We start from the raw sequence: 11,113 nt of genomic DNA, 5'->3' as shown, positions 1-11,113 counted from the left end.
TGAGGGCTCCACCATCATGACCTAATCACCTCTCAAAAGGCTCCACCTCCAAAAACCATCACGTTGAGGAGTAGACTTCAGCCCATAAATTTTAGAGGGACACAAACATTCAGTCAATAAGAACAAATGACACTGAGCAAGAAGGAAAAAGGGAAGTGTCCTTTAAAAAGGCAAGCAAACAAAAAACCCATGCAGAGAGCTCTCTGATAATCTCAGATTTTAAAAGAAATGCCTAAAATATGAAAGGATGCACATGTAACCAAGGAATGCAAGCCAGTCATAATGACACTAGGAAAAACAGAGACCAGAGTGCCCTGAGGCTTAAAAAGTCAATGTAAGAGCTGAGTTCAGGCAGGAAGAAGAATGAGAAATGCAAGGGCCCACTGCTTGGAGGCAAATGGTGTCATGTTGAAAGCTAACAGAAAAACAGGACAATTCAACTTCTCTATTGCTTTCTCTAGTTAGAGGAAAGGGATCTTCAAACTGGGAAGGCTAGAACAAACATGTTTAGCAGGAAATTGAAACCTGAGACAGGCAAGAAGATAATAAGACAAAACCTGGCCACTCAAATGAGTTCAAGTACACGGGTCCGGGTGAATGACATCCCACTCCACAGAGGAAGGTGTAGGGTGCGGGGTGGCCGCAGGGGGCGCTGGAGGATTTGGGGGGATTTTAGAGAATAAGAACATTCTCCAATTTTTTCAAAACAGGGAACAGGTCGGTTACAGTAAGGTGAAAAGTATCAAGACCTGGCAGTACTTTTTTTTACGGATGTGTAGACTTTGCTTAGGGCAAGCGTTTCCATAACCATAAAGATCTCTATAAAATAAATAGTTGTCCTAAGTACCTTTGTTAAGTAGTGATCTAAGATGAAGTAAAGATTAGTAAAATTAATTATAAATGAACACAGTTCAGTAGATAAACCAACAAGTCTTCTGAATTTTTTAAATACTGAGACCTAATTACATTATTTTCCAAGTTAGAGTGACTAATAATGTGAAAACCATAATTAATACAAATGATACAGACAATAGTGTACTTTACCAAAGTAAAGAAATATCTGTGATCTAATATTTTTATGAATCACATTTGATATCACAAAATAAACTTTACCAGGCAAAAAAAATTGCCAAAGAATCTCAGAAAAAAACAGATATGATGCAAAGATAGACATTGTATATAAATAATGTTAAAATATTGTTACAGATGTGGAAATGTAACATCATTATTTGAATATAACAAAATGTGGTAAAGCAAAGAGTTTTCAAAATACAGAAGAGATATTCTGAAACAAATGAAAAATCAAGATCATGAAGCAGTGGCCATTATTTCTAATGTATAACAGATACTGAAATGGGGGAAATGAACAGAACTATCTCCTAGTGTGGTGGTGACAAAGGACAGAGGTGACTTTCAAAAATGCAGGGGACATAGCTAACTAACTTACCACCTCCTTCACATAAAGGTGAGAATCGCTTGGGCAAATCTAAGTCCCTGAGCAGACACATCTTACAGCAGTTAATGAAATGGTTCATACTTCAGTAGAAAACTGTTTCAATGGTGAAAATGAGAATCAGAAGCATATTTTTATGTGACATTTGGTAGTTGAGGTTTTCCCAAACAGCCACCGCAAGTTAAGATCTTCATGAAATTGATGTCTCCAGCTGCATGACTATCTGCACTCTCATTCACCAAAGAACATGATCTCTGCTGGGTGCTCCATATTCTGGGTGGACAACGCCAACAGTTTTGTGCAGCCTATATTGACATGGGCATCAACTGTCCTTTTAAATGCATCACCCCACAGAGCTGGCCCACCAGGTTTCATCTGGAAAATAACCAGATGAAAGCTCATAGACTCCTTTTGGACGTTTTTCTATTTTGCACCATGGTACCACATAGGTAATCTCAAACTCTTGTTTATCAATGAGAGCCAAATTTGGAATGAGAAGTTGTTCTTGGCATGCCTTATTTTTGGCCAAGCCTTTCCAAACTTCACCTTGATGAGCAAAACTATCATACTTCCAAACATGGAACACTTTATTCATTCTGCCTACAAATTTTGCACTCCATAATCCAACCAATTCAGAGGGAGCTGTTCAAAGATGAAGGTTTTTCTTAATATTTTCCAGAAACTCATCTATCTTTGAGGGTTTAAGGCAATAAGTATGAAATTCATAGAATGTTCCATCATATTGTCTGGGGCCCCCATAGCAAAAGATAAACACATCTGAGGGGCGAGTGGCCATGTGGCAAGAACCCTAGTCAGGTCACTTGAGAGAACGAGCATGTCATGGCTTGAGTCCCAAGAAAAGCAGCCATTCAATGATCTTTCCAGGACTCATCCTTTTATGATTTCCCTACTGGAAACCAAGACCTGGCCCATTTTTGAAAGAGTAAATATACTTTAATATTTAAAATATAACTATTAAGCAATTTAAACATAATTGCTTATGCCAACATGATTCTTATGAAACAAACATCACCAAACTCCCCTTGTTTCTGTATTGAGAGGTTATCAAGAGAAGTCAACATTTTCCTGGGTCAAGACTTCAAGAAGTCATTGTCACACTATCCCTATGGACATTATAGATAAACATGGACTGAATGACGGTTAAGTAAAGAAGAGGTTTCTTAGCTAGTTGAAAGACTGGATATATACACTGTTGATAAACGTGATTCTGTCCACCTGAAAAGTAGTGTGTGATGATGGGGGGGGCATGCTCTTCTTGCAAAAACTATACTTTTGGCACATTTTTTATGACTCATATGGATATATAGAAATCAGATACATGATATTTTGATGCAACTACTTTGAAGATATTTTGACAGCCCTGTAAAACAATTTAACTTGAAGAAATTTTTCTAAAGTGCCAATTAATATAATTACACACACACACTCACTTCCTAATCTTTGTCCCATTTCTGAGTCAATTTTAGAGGTTCAGTAAGGTCAAACCCAGGGATGGGGTAAAACTTTGAGATGTTGGTTGTTCACATTGCTAGGAAATGAAAAAATATGTTTTCTATTTTGATGCACACATTTTGATATGACCAAATCAAAGTAGTCACTTCAAAATCTTTTTCCAGCCTTAATTTCCATATATTCATTTGCATCACAGATTTTGGAACTCCATAACGCATAAAGACAGATCTCTTCAGCACATCACAAGAAGTTTACTTTCTAGGTTGGCAGTAATTCATTGTGCTTTTAATATTTGTGAAGACAGAAAGATAGAGGGATAGCTGATGTGCTGGCTTTAGAGTCAATATTTGATTGATCTCCACCAAGCCAGATGGTGTCTTCTCGCCTATAGGGAACACAGGTAAAGACTGCATATTATTCCAGGTTCTTTGGTTGTAAGCAAGAGAAATAGACTCTGGCTGACCTATGCAAGAAAGGACTTGCTAGGAAGGACACTAGGTAGTGCATGCAATAGCAGAAAAAGCAAACAGGTCTTGGGAAGGCCCATGGTCCGAGGAGCTCCAGGGACATCAGTAGAGAACCCAAACGCTGCTTCTATAGGAAAGTGCCATCAACAGCTTCAGTTCCACTGGCCATCTGTCCCTCAGCATCTCTGCCACGTTTCAAAGCTTGTCTCATGTGCCCTGCCCTGTGATCAGGGTTGTTTGGGTCATGTGACTGACAACCCAGCTACATGGATGAAAAAGGGCAATTTCCCCAAGAGAAGAAGAAGGGCACAGTTCCCAGAAGAAAGGGGCAGTATACTGGGAAAGAAAGAAAACAATAGATTCACCAGAGACCTAAACTTTAGTCAAACCCTCATTTTCAAAAATAGCTTTGGCCTCACCTGCTTCATGTAAATAAGGGGTTAAGTTGACTGCAAACTCAACAAGAGTGCCAACAAAGCCTTGGTGGTCCCCAAGGTGGCTCCCTCCTGTGATTCTGGGCTCTGGGACACTTCCTGTCATTCATTCTCCAGCTCTTGGGATGGTAGCTCCTTCCTGTAGTTACTAATGTCTGAGTTATCTCACATTTGCCTTCTTGCTCCCTCTGTCCTTCTACAGCTATATAAGAAACTCCTATACTAATTTCCCTCTACTGGAAATGTTGAGAGTGTCTCTATCTTCCTTCTGGATCCTGACTAGGGCAAATGATGAAAACCCAGATGACGACCAGAGCAAGATGGTGAAGGAGTTTGATAACATGTCATACTTGGAACGTGTGTCTTGTATAGAGAAAGACTTAGAGAACGTGATAACCAGCTTCAACTATCTTAAGAGCTTTCATCTGAAAAGGGGATTATATTTATCCTGTGTAGTTGCAGAGGGCAGAACTAGGATTAGTGAGCAGAAGTCTCACAGGAACAGCTTTCAGCTCAAAATAAGGAATGGTCCTCTAAGCACTTGAACTGCCCACAGTGAAATGAATAGGGCAACTTTCCTTGGGGGTTAGTCAAGCAGAGAATTGGTTTCCACCCCTCAGAGACACCGGAGAGCTGCCTACGAGAGTGACATGCTGGGCTGAATCAACTCTCGAGGCCCGAAAATCCCCCTGCAGAATCTATAGGCTTTAATTAAATATTTGGTCATCTTCCATTGGAGCTTGAGGACAAAGGTAGGATACTCAGTGACCTGCAGAAGAGTAACAATTATCCTCTAGGATTTCTCTTGGGCCCCCAGAGTAACTTAAAATAATAACTCTCACTCTAAGACTGAAGAAATTCAACTTCCTCCCATTCTACACCCAGCTGAAAGCTGAAACCCCTTGGTAGGAAGATTCTCTTCTATTTGCTCCCTGCTCTGCTTCTACTGGGGCCACTCTGTGTACCTGCAATTTATGCCCAGAGGCCCTTTGAAGGAGCCAAAAATGACCACAGCCTACAGCTCGTGGAATCAAAGGATTCTAGTGTTCTGAAGAGAGTTGCTCATCCTTGTGAATCCTGTTTGATGGACCCAAATTTCTGAATCCTTCTATCGCAGGCTGAGGCTTCCCACGTCAGCCCTAGATTCACAAGGGATGTCCAGACAGTTATGACAGAACCAGACAAGACTTAAGAGTCTTAATGAGATTATCTTCCTGCCTCCTTGAAAATCCCACCATCCTTCTGATTCCTGCCAGCTGTCAACCCCTCACACAAGTCTGTACAACCCACCCTTCTGATTTTGGGGGCACATAGGATGAGTCTCGAGACAGCTGTTCTCCATCTACCAGTTTTCGTTTCCTGGAGCAAAAATGCCTTCAATCGCACTGTGGCAGTTTTGGGGTAGGGAGAAAGCCATTCCCTCTTGGGCCCAGTTAAACCAAATATAGAACCAAAATTCTAACCTCTAATGTGCTCAGAAAATAGTAACTTCCAGCACACTAAAAGAAGCATTCTCTTACATTTTCCAATGGGAACACTGGTGGAGAGAGGAAACGCAATGATTTACCCATGACCACGTACCCCAGACATAACAGGACTAGAGATTAAACAAGAGTTCGTTTTGACCTAGTCCACTCACCCCAATCTTGGTGTTTCAAATGATGCTATGATACAAGAGAGAAAACCATGGAATTGCTTCAGTAGCTCAGGCCAGCTTTCCGGCAAGTAAGAGTTCAAACTGACAACAGAACATTAGTGACCTGGAGGTGGCATCTTTTGTCAATACAACCCCTTGTGGATGATTTTACTTTCCGTTCTGCTTCCCCTTAATTTGTCCCAATATTCTTCCCTCTTGTCTCACGTCAGGAGGTGACTGCCCAGAAGATAAAAGGAAAATGTCCACAAAGTGGTGGGCGGAGGCTGGCTTACATAGCAGCTGCACAACTCTCCGGGCACCTGCTGTGTTTAGGGTTAGGGACACCAGGGTACAAACACCTTAAAACACACACAGCTGCATTCCTAAAAGTCTGACAAGAGCAAGGAATAAGTTGGAGTTAAACAGCATTCTCTTCCTAAAGCCTCTCCCCGATATTAGGGCTCTAAGGCCATGTTCCCCTAATGAAGCAGTGTTGGTTAGTCCCTAGACTGAAGGAGCAAGCCTGTGTGGAGGAGAGTGCTAAAAGGGAAGCAAAGGGCAGCAATATTGAATATATGGTGTGGTGGGAAGTCGGGGGGGCAGCGAGGTCTCTCATGGATGGGCCCAGCGATAGGATCAACTCTCCTCGGCAGGTCAGGAAACGCCTCCTCATCTTCCAGTTCAGGAGATTTGACTGGCAATGCTCATCCAACTCTGCACTCTGTTTCTTCTCCCTTGGACCCCTCCCTGACCACCTCTCATATTGTTCCCCTCCCTGTCCTTTATGTTCCTCAGCCCTCTCTCTGCCCACCCCCTCCAGTCTGAGGCAGCCACCTGGGGACCCTCCTATCCAATAATTAGCCAGGGCAGCTGCTCAACCAAACAAGCTCCAGAGATCCGCAGCTGGGTGAGGGGAGTCCTGCCTGGAGGAGGGGAAAGCTGGGGGAGGCCCACCGAGCTTTCTCAGGTGGCCAGATGACGCCTAATTAGGCCCCCTGCTCTGGAGGCCTCACCAGATGGGCAAATGCCTGGAAGCCTGAGGGAGTCAGCAAGACACTGTGGGGACTCCCAGTGTGCGCTTTCCTTTGCAGCTGCCTCTGGGGCTGTGGGGAAGGACAGTTAAAATAGTAATTGGCACCTCAGGTCAAGGGGCCTCGCTTTTCCCTGCCAGGAGGGGAGACGTTGTGCTGCTTAGCGGTGCGGCCCCACACTTGCCCCCTCTGCCAACCTGGAGTCTGAGTTGTTGATGCTGTTGATTGAAAATGATTTTTTTGTGATGCACACCAGAGGAGTTCGCACTGGCAACATTTTTCTAAATCTAAACAATGCACACCATGAATTCACAAAAGTCAGAATTAAACTCGGAGGGAAACATGAAGAAAATGCACGGGTTTCATTCTTTCCATCTCCCCAGCCTGCAAAAGTGAGCCGCAAACGGTGTGGCAGGGGGAGGGGGAAGCAGTTAATGATTTAATTATGACGGATTGCTGTTTCTGGGCGAGGGAGAAGTCAGGAGCCGGACAGCAGGGGAGGGGGAAGGCTGTGGAAGGTGCAGGTTTTATATTTCAATGCAGGGCCACTGCCTGGACGAGAGAACTGCCCTGTGGTTCTTCTAATCCGCCGGCCATTGCACCACTCGCTGCCCCTCGAGATGGCCGTATCTACAAGAGATAAGCTCCTGAGGGATAGGCAGAGAAGCAGAACCTTATGACACCCTCCTCCCGCAAAGTTCTGCTATCAATGAGGAGTTTACCTCTCATGAATCCAGCTGCGCATCGATGGAAATAATCATGGTGAAGCTACAAACATCAACAGAAAACCTGCAAGCACAGCTAAGGAGGAGCTAAAAGACCTCTTTGACCTCTCCTCTTCCTCACTTCCCAAATTCCTTGTGTGATGAGAACATCTTTGCCTCTTGATGAAGATAGTGATATCTGCAGAGCTTAAATCCTTGACTCAAATGGCCTGATGATGAGAAAGTAAATGTCAGGGAAACACAGGATATGTCTTCTGCCTGCCATCACAGCCCTTGGGCCGCCACTTGCGATACCCTGCAATGTCTGTATGGAGTCTAAGAAGCCCATGTGTTTCCTTTTATAAGCTGTTGGGAAGTAAACTCTCATCAGAGTTGGTTTTACCTTATAATCACCCTCTAGCCCAGTGGTGATTGTTTTCTAACGGTTAGATGCAGAAAAACTTCCCGAATAAAATGCAATAAGGCTGAGGAAATAAGCGTACGAATCATTCATTATAATATTCCTTATTTACCCGTGTTATTAATGTTTCTTATTTGTGGGACCAATTTGTGGATGGGATAGGCTGTGTATGATTACATTTTTGGCCAGCAGAGGACCAGGCTGGCAGCCGAATGTCTTTGAACAATCTCAGTTCTCTGTGGTTTGTGGAGTATAACCTATTTTCTGCGGGCTTTGGCTGATACAGTGGACATTAATTGTTAATTCTCCAGCAGCCATCTGCTGAAACGAGACTCCCTGGAAATCTGGGGAAACAGCGCCACCTAGCAGCTCTGGCCCTAAGTGCTGCAAAGCTGGGTTTATCGTTGACCGGGCTAGGAGGAAAAGGCAACCGTTCTGAGGCTGACCAAGTTGGAAGGCTGCTCTCCACAAATCCACCTCAGCTATCAAGGAGCACAATCAGTTTGAAACAGCTTGGAGTCCATTTTGCTTCAGAAAGGCAGCTAAGCTTAAGATTCTGGATGGATAAGCAAGGTTTCATAAAATTGCATCAGCATAGAGCATTTCATCTGTAAGATGCTTGGGAACTACACATTGAAAAGATGAGGAAACAGGGGGCCAGGGAGAAAAAGATACCTCTTCAAGATCACACAGTTAGTCTGTGGTTGAGTCAGGCTCGGAAACTAGAACCAATCCTATTATTCACAGGATGGGAGCAACTCTTTTTCAGACGGAAGCCAGAGATGAAGGTAGGACTAAGACACAGAAGTGAGAGCATCTATCAGTAAGCAAAGGTGTGGGCCTCTTTCTGAATCTGTATCATGATAACAAGGAATGTCAAGGTGCATATTAAACACAAGGGCAGATTTGGACCTATGTCTAGGACACAGGCAGACTTGATAGACAAATTTTTGAGCGGCTCTCCAAAATGTCATTGAAATAAATGGCTGGAATAAATATTTGGGCTGTTCCCCAACCCAACCTCTCTGTGGTCTGGCCAGTCAAATTTCTCCCTCAAAGGAGAAATACTGCAGATCTTAATTCTGGAAACAGAGGTTTTCAGGTTTTTCTCCTCAAAAGGCCCTTTGGGGCTTTGACTGCAAATGTGTCAGACTCTCTTTCTCTCTCTCGATGAGGAACATTGTGGAGACAGCCTGTCAGAGCTGGAAGGAACCTCAGAGTTGAGCTCATCCAGTGGGCCTCATCCTGAACGCACATTACAATTGCCAGAGGAGGTGTTAAAAATGTCAGTGCTGGGTCCCCACTTCAGACTAATAAATCAAAAGCTCTAGTGTAGGGCCTGGGTATTAGAAATGTGTAAGTTCCCTGAGTGATCCAATATGCATCCAAAGTTGAGAATCACTGGCCTCTAGCCTGACCTTTCCTTTTAAAGATGAGAAAACCAAGGCTCAGAAAGACAAAGCAACTTGCCCAGTGACAAACAGGAAGGTAATGGTGGAACCGGGACTAGTTTTCTCTTTCCCGTCCTTATGGCCTACTACAGTCTGCTACATCATGCTCAGCTATGTAGCATGCTGGGCCTCACGAGCAACTGGCCAGATGGCCAGGGTGGTCACCTCCTGCAGACAAAGCCCTGAGAGATAGCCATCTGGGAGCGGCCATCTGGGTATGAGAAGTGCTCCGAGCACCAGGCAAAGTTAGCATTTGGGAACCTGAAAGAAGAGATGCCTTTAGAATCTAACCAACACTAAGCAATATGAGGGCATTGCCGCTTGGTGATATATTTTTTCCTACTATGATTTTTGGAAGTGAAGAAATAAACAGAGTGGGTTTGGGGACCCCCTGGACCCACTGTGAGGTGGCCCAGAGCCAAACTCCATTGATCACCTGATTGCTTGTCTATAGTGGCTATTTGGGTCCCCAGCGTCCACTAGTCCCCAAAAGTCTAGTTACATCCCTTTGCTGCCTGCACAATCACTCTAATAAGCAGCCACAGGTCCCTTTAGGGAAGGTTAGGAGGAAGCTTTACAGTGTAAACTGCGGCTGCGCAGCGGGATTTCCTTAATGAGACTTGTCCTCCCTGTCACCCAGGGGGTGCTGGATCTTGAACTGGCTCAAGTCTGGGAACTGGTTGAGGGGCCGTGACCGTCTATTGTGGTGATTCTGTTCACCAGACCTGGAGCTTTTCCATTCATGCAAATCAACTAAGCCTTTAGCAGCCTGCCTATCTATTTCTGCTCAAGGAATATCGTGATCAACTAGCCAATGCAATGGTTTCTGTGGATCACACTATTCTCATGACTACTTCAGCTCTGCTAAGTTTTACAGTAATCACACCCACCTTGTCTTGGGTAATTAAATACCATTTCTTGATCCAGGCTCCATCATCCCCACTGAAGTCAGGAAGTCCAGTCTGATGGCAGCAGTCTCTACTGTCACTCCTGGCTCACAGAAAGGAGCTACCACAGAGGTCCTCAGGGATGCTGGGGCTCCCCAACAAATGCATCGCCTGCGGCCTTGGTTGAGGGAGTGTCCTCTGGACCCTCTGGGGGCACAGTTAGGAGGTGGGTGAGCTGGTCTCATATGGTAAATCTGCTCTAGCATTCCCATCTCCCAAAGCCTTTGGATACCTTTCTCCACCTCACTGAGGACATGCCAGGTAGGTCATCCTGCCGCATCCCACTTACCATAAGGGTCTGGCCCAGGACTCATTATCTTATTGTTTTCATAACAAATCAGAACCCCAGCGATTCCAACATCAACATTCTGCACCCAAACCACATCTCCCAGGCTGTTTCTCGAACTTTAAAATAGCTCAAAAATCTCGTTAACCAAAGTGTCCCAGGCTTTACAGAAATCACTGATCACAAGCCATGAGATGATAATTGCATCAATATCAAAAGTTTAGAAGAGAAGAATGATTCAGGCAGTCTTAGCATCAGATTCTCTAGGAGGAGGTCTGCTGTGACCAGGAGTATGCCAGCAGGGCATTTGCATGAATATCCCAGGATGAACTCCCCTGACTCATTTCCCAGGTCCACCCTCCAATCAGGGATGCAGAGGAGGGGGAGGCAGGGAAAAATCTCGACCTTGTGGAGCCAAAATTGTTGGAGGGCTCATACACTTTGCCCCTGGTTTTGGCCTTTAGCTTTACTGAGAGCAAAATGTCGAGGCTTTAGGGGCTGGTGGGTGTTAGTAGCACATGTAGGGATTTGCATCAAGCTCCCCACTTTACCTGGGGATGGCTTAGCCTGCAAGCCCTTTTTATGGATTTGAATACTTTGACCAAATAACATAGGCTGTCGAAGAATTTAACTCAGGAATCCTTTTACCCTGTGAGCATATCATGTTGCTCCTCTGTGAAACCCTGGATTGGCTTCACATTTCCCTCAGAATAAAGCACCAGGCTCCTTCCAATGAGCATGGGCCCTAGGTGGTCACAACCCCTTTTCCCTGTGGCTCCTCCCTATCCCACTCCCTTGCTCAATGTGGTC

At 44.5% G+C, this 11,113-nt stretch overlaps 1 pseudogene; it reads right to left on the bottom strand.

Moving 5' to 3' along the window:
- Positions 1-1,531: 1,531 nt before the first annotated feature.
- LOC100069847 (protein NipSnap homolog 3A pseudogene) lies at positions 1,532-2,290 on the bottom strand (annotated as a pseudogene).
- Positions 2,291-11,113: the final 8,823 nt, after the last annotated feature.

The sequence above is a fragment of the Equus caballus genome, chromosome 8 (assembly GCF_041296265.1).
Source record: "Equus caballus isolate H_3958 breed thoroughbred chromosome 8, TB-T2T, whole genome shotgun sequence".
In the NCBI taxonomy this organism is placed as follows: domain Eukaryota; kingdom Metazoa; phylum Chordata; class Mammalia; order Perissodactyla; family Equidae; genus Equus; species Equus caballus.
The sequence above is the reverse complement of the archived record's forward strand: the minus strand, read 5'-3'. Positions and strand labels throughout refer to the sequence as shown.